This window comes from Podarcis bocagei (genome assembly GCF_964188305.1).
Source record: "Podarcis bocagei genome assembly, chromosome: 5".
In the NCBI taxonomy this organism is placed as follows: Eukaryota; Metazoa; Chordata; class Lepidosauria; order Squamata; family Lacertidae; genus Podarcis; species Podarcis bocagei.
In genome coordinates this window covers 40,430,799-40,453,124 of record NC_138129.1, presented here as the reverse complement: position 1 = coordinate 40,453,124, position 22,326 = coordinate 40,430,799, and the positions used below count along the sequence as shown (strand labels likewise).

Here is a 22,326-nt window from a genome sequence, read left to right as displayed (position 1 = left end):
ACAGACACACACCCCATGGTATCTGACATGGTGAACCAAGTAAAATGCATCCCCAACAATGTGCACACAATGCAAAAATGAACAAGTGCTGTTCCAGCATTCAAATGGCAGGATACTGATCTGGGACCAGCTTTTCCTCCCTCTCAGTGTAATGCAAGGGTCTGTGACCTTTTATTTTTGCAATCCTTCTTCTCTGGTGTTTGTCCCTTGACACAAGCCAAGCACTTCATTTCTACCTGGCAGCAATAGACTGTTTCTGGTTCCAGTACAGAAAAAGGAAATGCAATTACACATGAGGGACTTAGGGAGACCTACTGTGACAAAATTTGACACTCTTGCTCAATTAAATACTAAACCTTCCTGATTTTCAAATTACAACCAGCATTTTTGTAGGTGGAATACCAGTAAATAACTTGAAATACATTTTATGCAAAGCAATGAAAACGAAAGCCCTAACTTATGGTTAACACTGTAAGAGCCTTTGCTGGAGCAGGATATGGTCCAAAGGTGCATGATGCAACAAGCCTGTGAAACTAAGCAAGACCAGGTCTGTCAATGCCTGGATGCAACCCCACACATGTTGTCCAGAGAGCCATTATGGAAAAAAGAAGAAGAAGAAAAAGAAGAAGAAGAGTTTGGATTTGATATCCTGCCTTTCACTCCCCTTCAGGAGTCTCAAAGCGGCTAACAATCTCCTTTCCCTTCCTCCCCCACAACAAACACTCTGTGAGGTGAGTGGGGCTGAGAGACTTCAGAGAAGTTGACTGGCCCAAGGTCACCCGGCAGCTGCATGTGGAGGAGCGGAGATGCGAACCTGGTTCCCCAGATTATGAGACTACCGCTCTTAACCACTACACCACACTGGCTCTCAAAAAAAAAGGGGTGATAATAAATATTGAATGCCTTTCCTTGGTTTCATGATCTCTTTGTCACATTATAGTGTGACCAAGAAATGGATGGGGACTATGCCAGTGTTTCTTAAATTTGGGCTCCATTCTAAATAAACTGTAATTTAATATGACATCTGAGCTGGGCCAGTGCCTTTTGATGTGCATCCTGACATTCTCAGAGAACACGTGTTTTCTGGTGAGCGATGTCTACTGAATTCAGGCTCCACACAGGTGGAGCAGCTCTCTGAAAGGGCTCAAAATACAGGCCTGCAACAAGGTTTCCCCTACCTAGTCAAAGGGAAATGGGGGTAGAGTGGGGAAAGAATCCAGAGGTTGGGTTGTAATTAAAGGGACAGCATACACTTTATTCCCTGTGCCTGAAGACGACAGAGCTGCCATTTAGTCCTACAGGCTAAAGTAAAACATTGTTCTTGTCTCACAGTTCAGACTCTGACATTGGATGGTCTGGGATCTGCTAAGTGGGACCACTATTTCCTACATTTGTCTCAAAGAAAACAAGTGTGGGAATGTTAGCTCCATTTCAGTCTTTTGTCAGTTTCTAAGCTACTTTGGCCTGTAGAGCCACTGAGTCATTTCCTTCCTACATCTAGCCCTAGAAACTGAATCCAGGATAGCCTGGGATGCTGATAAATCTTTCTGAACCTGCATATTTGTTCATGGGGCTGTTCTTCACAGGGACACAGGAAAACCTGCCTCATTCCAAAATGCCTAGAACACTTCTCCCATCCTGTTGCTTAGTCAAAACTCACTTGCTTTTAGAGCCAACAGTCCACATTATGTAATTTTGCTGAACTTTGCCAGTACATGAAGAATAAGTGTGTGTGTGTGTGTGTGTGTGTGTGTGTGTGTGTGTGCTGCCTCCACTACCACAGCTCAAACGACAGTAGTGATGGTCCTGTGTCAGTGTTTGGCATATTTATCTGGAGAATTCTATTTTTAATGCAAGCCTATCCAGGCGTTTAGTATTTTTAGTATTTTGAAGAGTTATAAAATCCCCAGCGTTGCACAGACAAAAATAATAACCATCATAATAAAGTTTAGATAGGAAAAACTGATCCACAAGAAGAAAGGTAGTTTGATAATGAGACAGTTTAGCATGTTGTTATCTACAGTTGGTGCTCATCACAGAACTGAGAAGGAATCGTTTGGGGATGACCGCATCTATGAGTCAGTATTTTGTGAGTTTTCTTATTTCAATTTTTCATCATTAAAAACAAATTTAAACAAACAGAGGAAGGAACTAGTGTCAGATGTGTTAGAGGATGTTTGTTTTCAAACATACAGTCATTTACTGGCTAAATTAATGCTGATGCAAAAACATTCTAGTATGCAGTAGTTAATTGTTACAGAGAAAACTTCTGGCACAAAAACCTGCCTAGAAGCTATGCATTCTGATTTGAGAAACCTCTAATTCCTGAGCTATGGTTACTCAATGAGGATGAAAGTACACTCTGCATGTGCCCAGAGATAACTTCCTTTATTATTAGATGCTATGTGGGAGCTATGAGTAGCCTGGGAACACTTTATGGTGTAGCATTGCTGAAACTAAACAAGTGTGGACCTGGTCATGTTTTTGACAGCAAAGCATTGCACATCCCACCTAAAATGTGTCCATCTAAAAGTAGGATGCACGTTTGTTTGTTTGTTTTTAATCATGACCTTACATGTTCCCTGGCTTTCAAAACCAATTCAAGACCTTAGCCCTTGCTTAAATTAAAATATCTGCTGTTGTTCGGGCTCAAGTTCTAAAAAAAAAGTGGTCGTGCTGGATGACTGCAAAGCTATGGAAGACTTGAACAATTAAAGTTCTGAAAACTGGTGGGGAGAGGAGAGTTTTCTGCTTATCACTACTGATGTCATAGTCACTATGCAGAAGCTGTCTTCAGCACTTACCGGTATACATATGTTCTGCAGCCCAGCTCAACCTCACTTGCACAACCTGATTCTGTGCAATAGAAGAATTGTTGTTCCTTAGTAACAAAATACTATGTTTTCAGTGCTGAGAAAATGCAAGGAACAAAAATATGTAACAAATGCGTAACGACTGATGTCCATATCTCTTATGGTGCTGTAATTTATGGCACTTTTATTCTGCTCTTCCTTCAGAAATCTCAGTTGTGGCTCACACAGGCAGGCAGCCTCCCACCCCTGGCAAGAACCAGTCAAAGACCTGCTTAAACTTCAACAACACAGCAGCATAATACACCCCCAAATCAATCCCTAGGAGTCCTTTATGTCTATTCTCTGCTGCACACAGATGTGGTAGTTTCTAGGTTCTGTGGGCTGCACAGGCCAATTTTTCCTAATGGAGACAAAATTTCCAAAGTACCTGGCAGAGCTTTTTGAAGATGTGGCTACTAAATGTCAATTAGAGTTACATTATAAGGGCCCCTTAAATCTGAAAACCAGAGTACTATAATCTTTTTAAAACCGACTAAAGCCTAGATTCCTCTTCAGAGGTGGGCTGGGGGTTGGGAAGACAAAATTACCAACTATTGCCTCTTGAAAACTAGATGAAGAGTGGTAAAATTTAGGCCAAAAAATAAAATAAAAATCAATCGGGGTTTCTAAACTTAAAAAGAAAAGAAAGAAGCTTCACACTGGTCCACTATCCCTATGGCATATTCTACTTATTTATCCATTTTTGAACAAATACTGAAACAGGCTTTGGAGTCCTTAAACAGCAGCTGTCTTTGCATCTTCCCAAAAATTTGTTCTGGTGCTTTGCAGCCTGGGCTGCCACAATGTGTGACCACCTCCAAGTCAGAGAATTTATTTGGTGGAACTGATGCACTAGAATTGCCCATGCCGTGTGATTTCTATGCTTTGAAAGGCTGCATTGCACAATCCCTTCTATCAGAACATTATTACACAGAGAGCAACCAAGCAAATAAGAACTCCTAGGCTTGCTCTTTAACTGGGTTCGCAGGCTCTCTGCCATTGCTACACAGCTTTAAAGCTGACATGGACCAGCCTTGGCATCTATCAGCCCAGGCAGATTGTAGCAGCACACTGAGCTTTGCAAGCTTCATGTTTCCAGAGGCTCCCAGGTTGATTCTAGATCGAGGGCAATGGCTGGAAAAAAGGCCTTCCACAATATTAGGTCTACCATTGCAATGATATCAAAGGTGCAGCCAAAGTATGTACAGGATTCCCTAGCTCAGGCTCTTTCCACTGAAACATTTGGTAATGAGGATGAAAGTTGTGAGTACTGGGGTGGGGGGATTTATGGAATAATTGTGAGTCCTCTAGTGGTGATTACCATAAACCACATTTAGCGCTTTCCAAAAGTTTGCCTTGAAGGATATCCTCAGGGATGCAGCTGGACTTTTGTGTGATGAGGAATGTGCTGGTGAATGTGTCTAGGACAGCACAATGTTGTCCATTTGGACACTTCACCCTGTGTGTTGCATGAAGGCCATAAATATGATCCAGGCTGTATCAGGGGCAAGGCTCAAAACAAATATAATTATGGCACTGACTTCCTGGAGCAGTGTTCTTGGGTCCTTGGAATACAAACTTGTTGTTGCACTACAAATCCTATCATCTTCAACCAGCTTAGCTAATGGCCAGGGATTATGGGAGTTGTAGTTAAACAACACCTGGGGACTCAAGGTTCAAGAGGGTAACAAGAGGGTTATCCTAGGGTAACATGGCATTCTTCCCTTTTGCAGTGATTAGCACTGTGTGATGCACTATGTCAAGTTCAACTCCCTGTCTACACATTACAGCCCACTATGGGCTTTGATAAATCTCCTGGTTTTGCTTTTCAGTTGAGACTTAAAAAAACAGGGCATTTGACTTGGTGGGTCACAAGTTGTGCAGGCCTACAACACAGCAATATTTAATGGATCATTTATGTCAGTTAAAGGGAGCGTGCTTTGGCTGCTGTCCCCTTGCCTCTCCATGGCAATGATGATGCCACCGACATTAAGGTCTCATTAGCAACCTGGTACACCTGCACTAGAGCCATTAAAACATGCTCTGCATTTCTCCGGCACTCTATGTCTAAGTGCGGTAGGTTATCTGAACAGCACTAAAATGCATTAAAGAAAAGATGGGGATGTTCACCCTGTTAAAAGAAAACATTACAGCTGAACAGGAGCAGGAATGGATTGAAGAGTGTGAGCTGTTCATCATAATTCAATGCTGTTTACTCAGAAGTACATCCTCACTGTGTTTATTGAGGTTTACTCACTGTTAAGTGTGCATAAGATTGCAACCTTAGTGATAATCACACCCGAGGCTGAATGACAGACTTTCTTTCCATACATCTGTCCTTGGGGAACATGCAAAAGGCCACCACCCAAGGACATATATAGCAATCTTAGGTCCTCTAAACTGCTACAGTCCATTCTATTCATGAACTGTATGGAGGTGGCAGTATTTTTGCTCCTGATGCTGGCTAAATAAACTTCCCTTCAATTTACTCTCCTCTGAGAATAGTAGCTACTGCTCTGGGATTCAACAGCATTTTAAAGAAGTCTGCTATGGGGACCAGATGCCATTAATTGCCAGAGACACTCACACAGGGCTTCTGAGGCTAATTATTCTGGATGTAGAATAAGATGCTTAGCACGGTGAGGTTTGGAACAAAACAGTAAATCTGTTGCTGCATGCCTAGACCCTGTGCGACCATGTCTTTCTGAGCCTTCCACTTTTAGGGCAAAGATCAAAGTAGAGTGGTAGGAATAAATGTTGAGGTGCTAACCTGACTGCCTTTTGGTTAACCGCAGGGCTGACCTATGGGAAGCAGAAGACTTTGTTTGGTAAATCTCATTGACCCGATGTCACTTTCAGGTCAAGTTCATCTAACCGTAACAGATCAGATCAATGAGATCTACTGAATGTGTTTCCACTTCCCATGGGCGAAGCTCTGGGTTCATTTGGAAAGTGGTAGAATTGACAGGTATGGATCTTTTCCTTCACTCTCTTAATGTGTCTTCCCCTCCCCCCACCCGGGTGCCACACAGACTATCCATTTACATAGCACTGAACAACTTTAGGTGAGAAAGAAGGATTTCCAACTTTAGAGGGACCCCCATTTTCCAGTTGATTTTCAACGTTTATATTTCACTTTTCAAACAATATCCCCCTAAGCAGCTAATGCCAATTTAAAAAGAGGGGGAGCTGCCATCAGGCTTAGAAAGACAAGGCAGATAAGGAAAGGGGACTTAGGGAGAAAGGTAGAAGAGGAAGATCAGTTCAGGTGTTACTTACTGAAAAGGCAAGGCAAACCTCTACTGGATTTTATAGGATTCCCTGATTACAAATAAGGTAACTGACCAGTAATGAAATATACAGTCTCAAGCAAGCATGCAAACCTCTCCCAGAGGCATTTGTTCCTAAAGAGATCACCTCTGGAAATAACCCGAATAATTTTTTCCAAGGTGAGTCAGCAGCGTCTTACTAAGGCCTGTACATAACAGTGGTCAGCTTCCTTGAAAGCCTCCATATGTAGAACAGTTTGTGACTAAGCACTGCTCCCTAGAAGTTTCCTGTTTTTCTCAGCTTCCTGAAAACTGGTAAAGAGCAGTGGGAGTTTGGCTGCCTTATGCTGCTTGGTGCTTTAAGGGAGAAACATAAAAATTGGCTTCCCAGCAGCTGATAAGAACTGGTGCAATGTTGCAGCTAAGCGTGTGAGTGGGGAAGCCATTGGTTTAACTCTCATCTCAGCTATGAACATACTCAGTGGTTTTAGGCAAACCAATCACTCTTGTAGACTCAGAACCAACCAATTTGTAGGGGGTATCATAATATCTACTTTGCATGATTGTTGAGGGGTTTACTGTGATCATAACAGAACCTGTTTATATCCAAGTCAGGGTTTATGAGGGATAGAACAGTTGCAATCACAGGAGGAATGGGCCTGGGTAAGTGTGGAGTATCATGTTCCAGAACATGGGTGTAGGATCCAAGCAAATTTCATGGAAGCAGCTCAGGTGCAAGCAGTAAAGGAGGTCTCAGCTAGGACCTTGTGAATCCCTGATCTTGCTACAAAAGCTCCCTATATTTCCACTATCATTGTCATGTTTTTCTCTCTGTTTTGGATGGTTCCTTGATCTGCTCTCCCTGGTGACCCACCATCAGCTCCCACATTTCAGCCTTGCTCCTGCATAGTACTTGTCCTCCATCCTAATCTAACTTTCCTATCCAATCACCCACCTGCTGCCCTTCATGAGTGGACCATTTTAACTCTTGCTGCTGGTATTAACACATTCAATAGTCTTGCCTGAATCCTTTTGTTTCTTTTTCTTATAGTCTCATCTTAGTCCATTTATCGTCAGCCTTGATTCCATACCACAAAGCCCTTTACATCATCATTCTTTAACTTTGGGTCCCCGAATGTTGCTGGACTTCAACTCCCATCATCCCCAATCAGTTTAGCCCACACATCAGAGGGTACAAAGTTGAAGAGCATTGCCTTACACTGTTGGAAGAACTATGCCTTGCACTATCACTAGATGCATTTTTATCCCCATAAATATGGTGGCTGGAACAGTCATTTTCACATGTGTTCATTCATAAATTCATTCCATTTCTGCATTAATCAGAGGTGTTTTTTAAATCTATACAAAAACAATAAATGCATATTTTCTCACAAAATACACATTTCTAAATGTATTTTCTCTTTAAGTACACATTTCTAAATGTATTTGCCCCAAAAATATGCATTTTAATGTACAGTTTGGTGTTTTTTTAAAAGTCAAGAGCTGCATCTCAAAATTTGGAGAAATATAAAATCTGTAGGGTAAATTGCATTCCAGTCTGCACATTATTCCAGGAGGTGCAGATCAGGTGAATTCATATCAAAACTTGCAAAGAACAAAGCCCTCCTGCATACCTGTGAATGACACAGGAATCCCCCAGAAGCTCAGGACCAAGGCGCCCCAATGTGAACATTGCTGATATTTTAAAAGCCCCATCTACTCTAGCTTTCAAATATTTATTGCAAAGAGCAGAGAGACGGGGTGAGAAAACAACACTATCACAAAATTACAGTGATTTTCCCAAGAGCCAACTTTGAGTATTTGATAACCTCAGATCTCAGCTGCCTTCAACAAGCTTGGGGAGTACAGACTGCCTCACTCCAGTAGTGCTTTGATGTTGCAAAAATAAAATAAAATAAATGTTTATCTCACACTCGCCCAGCCTCCCGGTCACTCCAGGCAACTAGGAAGGAGACTTTCCTTTCCTGTTTGGATGTTGGCTTCAAAATAACTGAAGTATTCCTCAAAATTTGGAACACTTCTTCCCTTTACCCACCCTTGAGGAAATTGGTGCTGGGGGAATAAAATTTGCTTTGGCCTGGAGGAGCTGTTCTCCCTCCTGCTGCCACGTTGATGGATTCATTAGGGAGTGATAAGAAAGGCGAAGCTGGAGGAGGAATGGGAGGTGAGAGGTCACCGTAATATTTATCCAGATGTCACCTTTCACTTTCTTGAAGTTTACTTCAAAGGAGAAGAAGGCCTGCCTGCCTGCCTGCCTGCCTGCCTGCCTGCCTGCCTGTGAGGGGAAAACCATACTTGTTACTACAATGACGCTCTCGCTCACACTTTCTGTCTATAGCTGTGTTGCTCAAATTTGGGTCCCCAGCTGTTGTTGGACTACAACTCTCATCATCCCTAGCTAGTAGGATCAGTTGTCAGGGTTGATGGGAGTTGTATTCCAACAAAAGCTAGGGACCCAAGTTTGAGAAACACTGGTCTATGGGTTCAAATCAGTGGTGCAAATGCTAGGAAAACTGGCAGAAATGAATTGTTGGAAACTCAGCATAAGGACAAGAAGAGCAGATGCACAGAAAATGCTACCTCAGGGTGGGCTGAGGAAAACTACAGTATAAAACTGGACACAACAAATGTATGTGGGGTTTTCTGCCAGAGAAGGGGAGGGTGGATAATTCTATATACTGGTGATATGGATTGGGCAAAAAGGGTGTTAGGTGTCATGAAAGAACTAAGAGATACTGGTCAGAAGACACTAGAAAGAGAAACTATACCTAGACGCAGTGATAGAGTGAGGGCCTATAGTTCAGTCTTTGGGGCAGGTAGTCACTGTGAGGTCAGAAAAAAAGAAGTCTATCAGCAGACAGAACAATCACAATCTGTTCTCTTTTCAGATTTCCACCCCAGAGCTACCATTAGGAAAAAATGGATGGCCAAAATCAGGCAAAGGATGTGGTGGGGATTGCGGCATACAATTGCTGTCCAGTTGTAAGATGATTACAAGCAAAGTACACACACACACACACACACACACACACACACACACACACACACACACACAGAGTCAAACCTCGGTTTTCAAACATCTCGGCTGCCAAAAACCCAGAAGTGAATGCTTCCGTTTTCAAACATGCCTCGGAAGTTGAACGGCTTCCGAGGCGTGTTTCTCAATTTTCCCCATTGAACTTTCTGACAGCCCTTTGATCCCTGGTTTTCAAACATTTTGGAAGTTGAACAGACTTCTGGAATGGATTATGTTAGAAAACCGAGGTTCCACTGTATATATAAAGTTACAATAGAATGGATAAGACAACTTGTTTGTTTAGAAAAAGCTGTTACTGCTTCTTCTCCCCTCTCCTCAGGGCAAGATGCTCCTGTGGTGGCAGTTGGGGTGTGTGGAGGGAGAGGCCACTATGGGAGCCGAATGGTGACAATTCCCAAAGCTTCTTTCTGTCTTCTCTAGTCCCTTCAACTTCCAGTCCAATGGGATTCATTCAGCTTGTGGAACTGGGGAGAAGGGGAAGCACTGTCTTTTCATTGCCTCAGGCAGTAAATTGTTTTGACTAGTCTTGCTCCATCCCCACCGATAAACAGAAACTCCAACTAATATGGAGGTGAGAACCAGTTATAAGTTATATCTCAAGTGTTTATTTTTACATTTTGTTTTGCAGGGAAAGAGTGTGCCTATTAACTCTTCTCTTGGCTGACACTCTGCCTCAGCAAAAAGAAGTAATGCAGCAAGGCCTATACCAACTGCCATTTGGCTCATCTTCTCCCAGAGTTCTCATTCTCAGCGGTCATTAACCATTTGTGCAACATTATGAAGAATACTGGGTTGAATTGGCTTTCTTTCCTGGCCTTAACCCTGAAAGTTCACATGTAAAGGAGTCACTGAGGACTTCAGAGGTACTGAACACAAGAAGCACACGAACAGCATGAAATCATTGGTGGCAGTTGGAGAGAGGGCTGATGAATGCATGTGCTTCAAGAAAGATAAAGAACTGGTTTGGCCTTTGCTTTTTCCAAATGTCTAACAAATACCAAAGGGGTTGCTATTTAATAATATGAAATATACGCAGGATCTAAGGAGAGCAGCATTTGAACTCAGGTCCGCTGTGCAACCCATCTATTGAAACACACAAGCTGCTGACAGTTTCACTTGTTTCACTTGCTCCACTGTTTCACTTCCACCATAGTTCACATTCATTCCAGTGTGCCTTATTGAGCAGCATCGTGCATATGCCAAAACTTCACAGACCTCTCAACCTTCTGTGATCCTCCAAGTGCGGCTAATCGTCTCCAGATTGCACTGTTGGGGTCCCTGAGATCCCGCTGTTCAAGGTTCCCCCAGCCAGCCCACGAAGAAAGTGGCCGACAAACAACACACCAGGCCATTTCTCAGATATGGACATTCTGAGCCAAGTGCCTTTTCTTTTCCCACTGCAGCAAGTCAGCAGTATTAGGCAGGAGGGAACCGGCAGCACACCTCATTTGCTTCTCCGCTCCCTTGGAGAACTGCCTCTGTGTGTGAGCATTGGATTGATGGCTTGTCTGACTTGGGCTCGCTATCGCTCTGCTTTTTAAGATGATCTGGCCTTTTTATAATGTTACTCCGATGCCTTTTATCTCCAGCCCTGAATGTAATTTTAGCCACAGCAAAGCAGGATTAAACTTTCATAACACGATACATTTATCTCTCTTTTCATATTTCCAGCCTCCACCTGCCACCCCCCTTCTGCCACCTCCACCCCCCAGTTCAATTTCAGCCCAAAGAGAAGCGTAGATTAAACTCAGAAACACGAGCTGGGCTCAATCAGATTGGAAGGGAGGCCAACGCTTTCCCAGAACCCCTCTGCTGGCATGCACCATCCCACAGAGATGCCAGCAGTATCCCCGTTTGCCAACAGAGTCAGGCCGCACTATATTCTCCCAGCCAATGAAGCACAAGGATGGGACCTAATTCAGGCAAAACAGCAAGCAGCGGAGCAGACATGGTGCAAGGTATATTGGATTAGAGAGAGAAAGGGAACGAAAGAGAGAGACCTCACAACTGACATCAGTTTTCTGAGTTGCTGCATTTTTATATTTCTGAGAGTCCTCCTAATGCTGTTTTACTAACATCTGTGGCTGTTCTCAGAGCTACATTCCAGCCACAGCAGGGGCGATAGAAAGATGGAACCATGCTGAGAAGATTCTGAAAGCAGGTCTCTCTCCCTGATAAAATGAGGGGAGAAAACATCAACCTGGTTCAAGACCAGGAATGCTTTTCAAGTACTCAACTGCTCTTGCTCCCCCCCCCATACTGCTACTGCCATTCACAGCTAGGACTTCGCAGGCCATATGTATATCACATTTTAAGCACACAACTGCACAGGCATGCCTTGCTTCACCATATGATATACAGAAGGAAAAGACTGGGTGGTTTTTAGCAGATTCTGAACAGTGGCATGATCATAGCAGAGTGTCCCGCTCCCGGCACCACTACCACCCACTCACTGCTCTATACAAAAGTTCCTTTCCAGTATATCAACCTTTATCTGCAGGAGCCCCCCTCTAGTGGGGAAAAGTGGCACTGCAGGTTTCACAACCCGTTCATGTGAAAATCGAAAAGATGAAAGTCACTGGAGAAAACTTTGGGATGTCTTGAGCATAGAGAAAAGGAAAAGGCAGGCACATTTAAATAAACAAGAAGCTCAACAGAAAATCCAGAGCATTCTTAATCAGTGGCTCTGGGTTTTTTTTGCCAAGCTCAGGAGTCCTCGGCTTGCAGCGCCCTGGAGTTGGGTCTTATGTCAAAATGGTATCAAGGAGAAGATGGATTGCAGGTCTGGCAGGAGCCATCTGCTTCAGAGAAGAAACCTTATTTTAAATAAATAAACAAACAAATCCCACCCCACAACTAACTCCTGCTCATGCCAAAGTGGTTTGACAGGGAGATTTCTTTTTTCTTGTTCTTCCTTCTTTCCTCCCCCCCCCCTCCTTAACACTTCTGGATCTGAAAACGATGTCAACAAGAAGAAAAATTGGAAGCACTTGCCTCACCTCTCCATCATTAACATACATTTGACCTTGAAGCAAAACTGATACGCTGGGCAGAGACAGAATGATTCTGCACACAAACAACTCTCCTTATTTGTCTATGTGTCCTCAGATCCATCTTTTGGAGACAAGAGGGTGAAGGGCCTCCACTGAAGAGACTGGGGAGGGTTCAACTGTTTCAGAAAACTTCCCTGCAAAATGTTTGGCAGAGAAGAAGTCTTTGGATCATACGTCAGCACCCTCCCTCTCATCACACTTCATAGGCTATATATAGCACAGGGGTGTGTAACCTGTGGTCCCTTCCACACATTGCCAGACTCCAGTTCCCATCATCCCTAACCATGGGGCTGGTGGAGTTTGGGGAAACAGAGTTTATTTTTTTAGCTGCATTGGATGAACTTGCCCATAAAACACGTTAGGCAGCAGCCTGTACCTGCCAAGTAGAATACACTGCCTTGATCCTCTTTCTGTTCTGATGTTATTATCATCGAAGCTTTCCAGAAATCTCTTTTCTAAGGACAAATAACTTTTTTTCCTTTGCCTCAGCCTCTGAGGCTTTAGGTTTCACAGGCACTAATTTGGGGTCATGTAGGGGAGGGCTGGGAATACAAACCACATCAAGACAGAGCCCTGTTCTATGAAGGGATCCCTCACTGAGAGGAGCGGTGGGCCTAACTTGACCATCTACAGGGCTCTTATTGGCTAGGATGGACACCGTCATCAATAATGGTAGAACCCTGAGAAGCAGCCCCCTCTTCCTCTATTCATCCTTCTCTTCCTTTTGTAAGCGCCCTGGCCTGCCAGCCAAGCTGGTTAAGAGATTAACACTCTTAAAACCACATTTACTCTAATTAGCCATGAAATCTTTGTAACTAAGTGAAAAAATGTTTCCCTTGAGGGAGTTTTGTCCATTCACCACTGTTTGAATTGTGAGAAGGGGTGGGGTGGGGGTGGGGAGGGAGAATGCCAGGAGGGAGCAAAATAAAATAAAATAAAGTAAGATCAGATCTAATGAATTAATAACAGAATGCCCAAGGGGGTAAGCAGGCTTTGGCTATCAAATACAGGCACCTTGGATGAAGGAAGGAGAGGGAAATGAGGGTGTGGGGGGCTTCTTTTGTAGGCTTCCCCCTCCTTCCCAGGCCTGGCTAAATGGATGGTTGTGAATTATTTCTAGTTAACAGACTGTAACACAATGCGTGGGTCTCTTTATGATTTGGTTAGTAGCTTGGCTAGCAATTCCTGGTTTTCCCATTTGTAGTGATGGACAGAAGTACATTGTACCCCCCGGCTACGCGTGTAGACAGCTGTGCGCAGCTACACGAAGAGACAGCTGGGTGAGGGGGTAAAGCGTAAGAATGAAGGGCCCCGTGCTGAATTGTTTAAATATGATTTTTACCGAGGCAGAAAGGGGAGGGGTGGTGCTGAAAGGTTTGCAAAGAGGAAGGGGGAAGGGGGAGAGAACCTCGCCACAACTTAGAGCCATAAATATTTCATATCAGCAGAATAAGGATGATTATATTCCTGCCAGCGCCTTTCTTGTGTATTTTAAACATGTCACCGCCTTCCACTCTCTCTCCCTCTGTTTGTGTGTTTCTTGTAACGTGCCCATGAAATAAAGATTAGCTGAATAATCAAGAGTGTTTGGAAATGGGGGAAACGGCCTGTCTCAAGAGCACCCACTGGCTCAGGTTGGGAGAGAGGCAGGGAGCTATTATTATTATTATTATTATTATTGCTGCTGCTGCTGCTGCTACCATTATTCTTTTATGGATGCCTGACAGGCAAAGGAGTAAAATGTTCCAGGGACTGAATGGAAATATCCGAAGAGAGAAAGCAGGAGGACACATCCCTACCAGTGCAGTTGCTTAGAATTAGATGGGCAGGTAGACTGCCAAAATGGTGTTTGCAAAAAGAGTAGAGGGTGTGAACTTTTAGCACACATTGATCCAGGGCAAGAGTTAAAGTGTGAGTGGAAACAACAGAGTAATACTTTATTGTTGCCAGTGGAGGATGACAGCCTTTTGGACACTGCTGAGGAGATAGTTCTCTTTGGGAACAGTTGTGAAAGTGGGCAGAAACAGACAGTCATGTGTACCTGCACTTACGAAGTTCTGGGTTGCCGGGGGGCGGGGAATCACTCACATGAATAACTTTTACTGGTGCACCAGAATACTACAGGGAGTTTTGGCTAAACATGCAAATTACTTGCACCATGGCTTTCTGGAGTTTTGCACGTTGGTATCCAAATGACTTCCCTAGAGTTGTTTGCAACTTTCTCAGTGCAAGTCCCAAAACACTGCAATGGAACATGAGGGATGCCTATAGCCTGAAAGTAGCAAAAAAAACTTTCGAAGCCTTCAAGAAACCTTGCAACCAAGCAGAAAGTTCTTCATTGCTCCTTTCAGCACAGGGGGTTTCAGATTACAGGAGACACCTTTGAAAAACCATGTGGTCCCTGTGTCTCCACCACAAAACCCATTCCAAATGCCATTTCCATTTTGTCGCACTGCAAGCCAACTTGTCCTGTGTTAAATGTAATTTTGCCAAACAGAGAGAGCCAAAGGCAGGGAAACATTTATTCTCTACCATCAGAGTGATTGGAACTGCTGGATTTGTTTGTTTAAATTTTGTATTCTAGGAAATTCATATTCTTCAGCTGAGGAGTTCAGAAGATTACAGGGTTAAAGAGAAGTATCAGGCAGGGTTAGATCAGGGATGAGGGGTGTGTGTGTCAAGAGAGAAAGGAAGTGTCTATTACATTTTTGGAATTTGTTCAGATTCTGAAACAGAATCCATTACCTCTTTCCACAGCACAAACCTCTTTTAAGTTGTGCTGGGATGGGGTCAGTCAACAAATAAATACACTGAAAATAGTGATTCAGGGAATGGCGAATAAATAGGGGTTACCTTCATCTTCTTGCAGTGGGTCCATCAGAGCAAAGAATCACTTTTTGTTCCATTTCAAGACCCACACTGCACGAAACTTTCAACTGTATATTACTTCCAAAGTCTACACTGGTTGTTTTCATTCAGTTTTAACAGAATGATACCAAAACACTGTGTTATAAAAAGTCTGCAGGTTCATGGAGGGATGGAGGAGCTGGCCAAGGGGGATACCAAGGAAATGAAGTGTTGAAGGTATTGACGTTGCAGGCTTTGAATGGCATTTGGTCTTTGCTGAATAGTTATATCAGTCTCCTGACCATAGAAAAAGTAGGTCATTGACTTAACTTGGTGGAACGATGTCATCAATAAGGCAGCCCAGTCAATGAGAGCTCATAACCCACAATCAGTCAGAGCTGCTAAAGTGACCCATTTTACTGACAAGTTATACAAATCCTGGGAGAATGCTTGTAAACACAACGGGGGGGGGGGCATTCACAGGGTAAGTTCCAATGCTGACCATACTCAGAGTAGACGTGTTGAAATGATTGGGCATACCTTTAGTCCATTGGTTTCAATGGTCTACTAATTGGATGTATCCCTTATTATTCCCTCCTCACCTGCAGAATCCCCAAACCAAAGCAGATCCTATCTCTTTCCTTACCATGCAAACTCCTCCTCTGTTCAGTGTGGTTCCGTGGACTTCATCATCTAACTGGGAGTTATTGTGGCAGCACTTAACAACCCACAGTCTCTAGAAACACGAAGTTTAGCAGCGAGCCACATTGCAAAAGAGGGTCCCAGAGAGGCTGGTACCCGCATTATAAGGAGGAATGCAAACCAGTGCAACAGACAGAAAAGCTTCAGCGGTGGGATATTCTATTAAGCAAGCAACTTTGGGTTTTTTTGGGGGGGGGGCTCACCATCTCTGCAGGGTTTGAACCATGGATACAAAGTCATACCCCGCCCCCCAGAAGCTGCTGGGACACTGGGAGAGACGTTTCCAAAGGGAAATCGAAACCACTTCCAAGTCTCTCTCGGTGGGAACTTTTCTTCGGGAGGGTGAACCTGTTTGCTTCTTCCAGCGCACTTGCCTCCGCCAAACGCGGAGCGGGCTTCCGGAAGGAGCAGCACAATCCCGAAGAGATCGAGCCCGTTTGGAAGCAGCGATCCTAGAGATCAGAGGAGCGACCTCCTGCCGCCATCGACGGCTCGAGGGGAGTGGGCTCCAGAGACGCACCTGTCTTGCGTCCCCACGGCTAGAAAGCCACCGTTCCCGCCGAGGGAGAAGCGCCTGGACGGCTTGCAATCCTCTCCATGCAGCAACACCCCCTTCCAGCCTGGGAGCGAGTCCCGCGGAAGTCCACGGGGAGCGGGCACGGCGACTGGGATCGCGCTGTCAAGAGAGGCGACACCTTCCCCCCCCCCCCCGCCGCGACGGCGGGAAAGTGGCTGGTGAGCCACCATCATCATATTTAACATAAACCCGTCGAGATTCGATAAGGAAAGCAGACTGCCCTGCCGCGCTCCAAAGCGAGCCGAGCGGGGCGGGAACCGGGTGCTGGCGGGCAAGGCGCGGGCTCCGTGGTGGGCAGCCTTCGCGGACTTACCCAGGCTCCAGAAGGACTCTTTCGCCTCGCCGCTCCCCGGGCGCTCCCCGTCGCCCTCTCCCTCCTCGGAATTACGGCGAGGTAATCCACACACAGCCCGGCTTCATGAAACCCCCGGCCAGCCTGGCATGGATCTGTATTCCGAAAGTCGCGCGGCGGCTGCTCCTCCTGCCTGACGGAGCCGCTGCCTGCCTGCCGCCCCTCCGGCACTCAGTCCGCGCGTCAGTCAGTCAGTCATTCCGCGGCAGCAGCCCGGCGCGCGCGCCTCGCCCGCTTGTTGTGCCCGAGATGCGGTGCCCGAGGCTGCTTCCCGCTCGTCTGGCTGGCGGGGCTTGGCCACCTCAGGGATCCGTTCGGACTCCGGGCTGGCATCGGCGAGCCCCGGCAGGCTTCCCCTTGGCGGCGGCTGGCTGGCTGGCTAGGGCTGCCTTGCCTCGCCTGCCTCACGCTGTCATTTCCTTCATGGATGTGGCTCGGCGTTTCCCTCTCGCTCCCGCCCACCCTCTCTCTCTCCCTCACGCTCGCTCACTCCGCGCGCTTCGCTCTCGCTCGCTTTCTGCCAGTACCACAGGAGCTAGACTGGCACGGCGCTCCTTCTCCCTCCCTCCCTCCCTCCTCTCTCCATCACCAGCAGCCTCCCCGCGAAAGCCGGCCTCCTTGCATTACCATGGAGCTCATTAACATACAGGCACCGGGGATTAACCCTTCCCCGGCCAGCGCCCACAGATCCCAGGCCTGCCCCAATTTGCTGCAGTCTTTGGAACTCCCCCCACGCCCGCTTCTCTCTCTCTCTTCCTCTCTCCTCGGCAACGTCAGAGCAAAGCAAAATCAAGGAATCCGTCGGAGGGAGGGGGGAGATTTTGGCTGGATCGGGAAAGAACGGGGATGATTTTTAGGGGGTGGGCGTGTGTGGAAGCAGGTATATGTTTTGGAATAGATCCGCAGCCGGGGTTGTCGCCCCCCCTTCATCCACAGCAGGGATGCTACCTGTCAAGGGAGTGGGTGGGGGTCCTCGCTGGCTCCTAAGGGAAGGGAGTGGAGGGGCGCGGCGAGGAGGGAGGGAGCAGAAAGCCAAACTCCAGCGGAAAAGCAACAGAATTCAGAGCTCAAGAGGAAGAATCGGGGTGGCTGGCACCGGCTCCTGCGTCCAAGGCTGGCGGGCGAAAAAGGGGACGGCAAGGCAGCCTGAAGAAGGGGAAGTGGGCTCAGGGGGCTCAATCCCAGATCCGCGCGAGCTGGGCCAGGTAAAAACAGGCGCACAGGTGCGTTGCCACAGGTGGGACATCATCCTGGGGATGGAGGGAGGGGAGGGGGACCTCCCTCTCTCCTTCACTCTTCTCCTTGTCCCTCCACCCATACCACCAAAACGTTTGCAGCAAGTGCCCCCGGGAGGCAGGCTCCTAAGTAAGTGACCGCAGGATCGCAGCCTTCAAATAAAAAGGAAAAAAGGGTGGCCCTAGCTCTTTCTTCCGGTCTGTTGCACATTATGCTGAAAGTCTCTCGGGAGAGTGTTTTGCGATTATGGAATGTAGGGTTCAGGGTTTCCATATAGGCGAGTGTCAAGCTAAGTTACGACGGCGTGTCATATTCGATGTGTATCAATTCAGGAAATTCCTGTGCGGAAATCAGGAAACACAAACACACCTGGGAGTGCAAAGGTGCGGCGGGTAGGTGCAATATAACACGGGGAAATAGTATTTTCCCACCAGATTTCTAGGCAGGGGAAGCAGAGAAATGAACAGGGCAAGGCAATGCATGCTTACTCAGACGTAAGCCTTCCTCCCTAATAAAGTGGGCACAGGAGTGCCGCAGAAGAAAGCTAACACATTTTAACTACAGACGTTTGTCCGTTTCATTCAAAATATTGCTAGATATCCATCTTTCTATACAGGAAATGTATGTGATTAGTCTAGTACTATGACAAATGCTGCAAGCCTTTTCAGTGGTGGCCCCTTTCCCACCAAGAAGTCCCACCCTCCTGAGGCCCCATTTCTTAACTGTAAAGTTGATAGCTTTAGGGTGGTTAAGACCCACCTTTTTCAGAGGACGTTTGGAGGAGGAGAGACAAATCAATTAGTTGTTACTGCTGCTATTAATAAATTGCAATGTAGCGAATTATTGTTGAGTTGCTGTATGGAATATTTTAAGGGATGTGTTATTTTATGGAGTTTTATGTATTGTTCTTATCTTAGTTGACTGTGCCTTAAAGGGCCCAGTGGCTTGTGCAGCAGGCAGGTTATAAATAATCTAAGTAAGCAAGCAAGCAAGCAAGCAAGCAAGTAAGTAAGTAAGTAAGTAATTATCTAGGGAGGGGGGATTCTTATTCGTTCAAAAGAAAGGCAGGATCTAAATATATTCACTAACCATCTCTGAACACGGGAATTGGGAGTGGGCAGGGAGGAATCTGCTGCTACACCCCAAAAGACTTTTTGATTGCAGATGACTCTCCAGTGATCTTTTTGGTTGGAAGTGGGAACAAATGTAACATACACAAGGCAAATCATCACTGGAACTACAGTGGTACCTTGGGTTAAGAACTTAATTCGTTCTGGAGGTCCATTTTTAACCTGAAACTGTTCTTAACCTGAGGTACCACTTTAGCTAATGGGGCCTCCTGCTGCCACTGCGCAATTTCTGTTCTCACCTGAAGCAAAGTTCTTAACCCAAGGTATTATTTTTGAGTTAGCGGAGTCTGTAACCTGAAGCGTCTGTAACCTGAAGCATCTGTAACCCAAGGTACCACTGTACCTGCCTAGGAAATTTGTGCTGTACCTTTTCCTTCACTGAGTGAACAATCGACTGGAACAGAACAGCTGCAGGAATGGCTTGAATCTGTGTAGGACTGTGCATGTGAAAGAGTGTGCAAGAGGCCAGCCCCCAGTCTTGCACCATTTCCCCAATGAAAAGCACATCCAAATTACACATATTGCTGTGGGGAGGGGGAACCATACAGCAAAACATAATGCGATCTGAAGTGGTAAGTGAGTTTTCACACTACAGTTTTCCTGCACCATAATTGTGGAAGCTGATTCCATATTGGGTATACAGTGGTATCTCGGGTTACATACGCTTCAGGTTACAGACTCCGCTAACCCAGAAATAGTACCTCGGGTTAAGAACTTTGCTTCAGGATGAGAACAGAAATCGCGCAGTGGCAGCACAGCAGCAGCAGGAGGAGGCCCCATTAGCTAAAGTGGTGCTTCAGGTTAAGAACAGTTTCAGGTTAAGAACGGACCTCCGGAACGAGTTAAGTACGTAACCAGAGGTACCACTGTAGCTCCCCACTCCTTCCATGTACAGAAGCCAACAGGCTGGCAGCTGTGTCTTACCTCGCTTCTGGTGATAGGACAGTGCACCTGAGGACAGTAGGCTAGCTTAGGGGGTGCAGGTCAAGTTGCGTGGCATACAAAGCTCCATCCTCTCTTAAGACAATACTGCTGCCCCCCACTTCCCACCATCTGCTGCCTGGCTCTTCTACTGAAGGGACCTCCATGTATTCAGTGGTCCTTTTGTACACAGTGTAATCAAATGACACATGCACACAGTATGCAGAGATGCTTTGTGTGTACCACTTGCACTTGTGTAGATTTTGTGCATAAGATCTGAAGGCTGAGAGGAGGAGCCAGAAATTAAGATGCTGCTTCCTCTTCTATGCATTCATGCATTCTGTGAACCGCTCTGAGACCTCCAGGTATAGGGCAGTATATTAATAATAATAATAATAATAATAATAATGAAGAAGAAGAAGAATTCAGTACCAGATGTCATGCTGTCTGAACAATGTTTGCCCAAAGGGGCTGAATCATATCCTTGGTGTTCAGATCCTGCCTACTGTGTTCTTCTTGTCTAAGCCAAGCTATGAAGGGGGTTCTATTTCCTTGTCGCCAGCCTTTGTCTGACATACTTCCATATATATGTATGTCCCAGGATTTGGACTGAAGACGAGCGCCTTCATCATTATGGCTTTTGTGTCAAATCTTAAAGCTGACACTGAGTTCTGATACAATAATGGCTATGTTCATGGGGCTGGATGATAAACTAAAGTTGAAACTCAACAAGGGGTTGTGGGTTGGTGGTTCTTGTGTTGAGGAATTGGATAGATAGCATGCAGTGGATGGGGCTCATGGATCCAGCATGTTACTGCAGACCCACGTAGCTATTTCCAGCAATGACCAGTTTGCCAGCTATGGTTGTTTTGGGACCTGGACTACCAAGACTCTGTAATCCATGCTCTGCTAACTCCCTCATCTGATTGCTGTAATGTAAGGCTTCCCTTGACATTTTTGGTGCCAGTTAAAGATGGAGCTCCATGTTAGGGATGGAATATTCTGTCAATTTCAGTTCTCACGGTTTCTCATTTTCCCTGGTCTTAAATTCAGTTATCCACATTTTGCAGCAATTTGCAATTTTTTAAACAGCAAATCCTCCAGACAATCTATCAGTGTTTTAGTGTAAATTTCCCCCTAATAAACACATTTTTCATGCAGTTTCCACATATGCATTTTTGTATGTTATTTTCACCAATATCTTCATTGTTAATACAGTCTTTCCCCTAATATGTAGTATGAATTTTTGTACGCATCCCTTGGTACGAGGACTGCATCACAAAATCTGGATAACTGCGAATTTTCAAGAACACTTGTGTTTCAGTTCACTTACTGTTTTGGAAAATGTGAATTTGATAGATTCAACTGTAAGTGCATACTGAATCAAATTTCTCCTCCCTTCCCACTCCCAACCCAGGCCTTTGTTGAAAATTTCTTTTACAAGTCCAGCAGTAAATTGATGAGGATTGTCCTCTGTACTGCTCATATGGTTTGTTTTAAGCTGTTTAAAAATTGTTAGTTAAGAATTCATTGTTTTAATGAATTGATGCCTGTGCTGTAAATTGCTCTGGGATCATAATTGATGAAGGGCAGTTTAGAAATTGAATTAGAAATAAAATAATGAATGGTGAAGTATGCTTTGTTAATCATCATCATAATTTTTATCTCAGCCTTCTGCCAAGCAGCTCGGAGAAGCATCCCTGGGGGTTATTCTGCTGATCCTCACAACAACCTTGTGAGGTAGAATAGACTGAGATGGTGGATTGACTCAGCTTTATAAGTGACCAGGGAAGTAAACTTGGGTACTTCTGGTTCAAACATACCATTCTATCCACTACATCACACTGGCTCTCTCAAAATTCCTGGCATTGAGTCATCACAAATTATCTGCTTAGCCAGAAGCTTTGGGCTCAATTAGAGGGAGATTTAAAGACTAGAGCAAGTCCAGCAAACATTCAGTATGAATCCCAACAGTCCTGTTATTTATTATAGTTATAAAAAGGCTGCAGCACAGGGTCTGTCACAGCAGCCTCCATGCCAGAACAAGAGAATAATGTCTCCTTGCTCCAATGCTGCTTGCACCCAAGTCTATGCTACACATTCGTAGAGCAGCTGACATTAGTATTGGTTGACAAACTTTTTTTTTACTCAGAATAGTTCTACTGTTCTTTCCATGTCAGAAGACAGGGGAGCACTGCTTTTATTTAAAATGGGCTACAAGAGCACAAACTCTCCCCACATGCTTAAGCAGTGTGTGTGTGTGTGTGTGTGTGTGTGTGTGTGTGTGTGTGTGTAAAATACTCACCCTTTAAATAATTTAAAAACCAAA

At 45.2% G+C, this 22,326-nt stretch overlaps 1 protein-coding gene across 2 annotated transcripts in view; it reads right to left on the bottom strand.

The window, feature by feature from the left end:
• The window catches only part of PLXNA2 (plexin A2), a 412,046-nt gene extending 394,800 nt beyond the window's left edge, over positions 1–17,246 (bottom strand). Inside the window, exon 1 of one of the 2 annotated variants that reach the window (XM_081195162.1) lies at positions 16,672–17,246. The gene's annotated coding sequence lies outside the window, so the exon portion shown is untranslated. The remainder of the gene's footprint in view (positions 1–16,671) is intronic. The other variant, XM_081195163.1, reaches the window with a different exon arrangement.
• Positions 17,247–22,326: the final 5,080 nt, after the last annotated feature.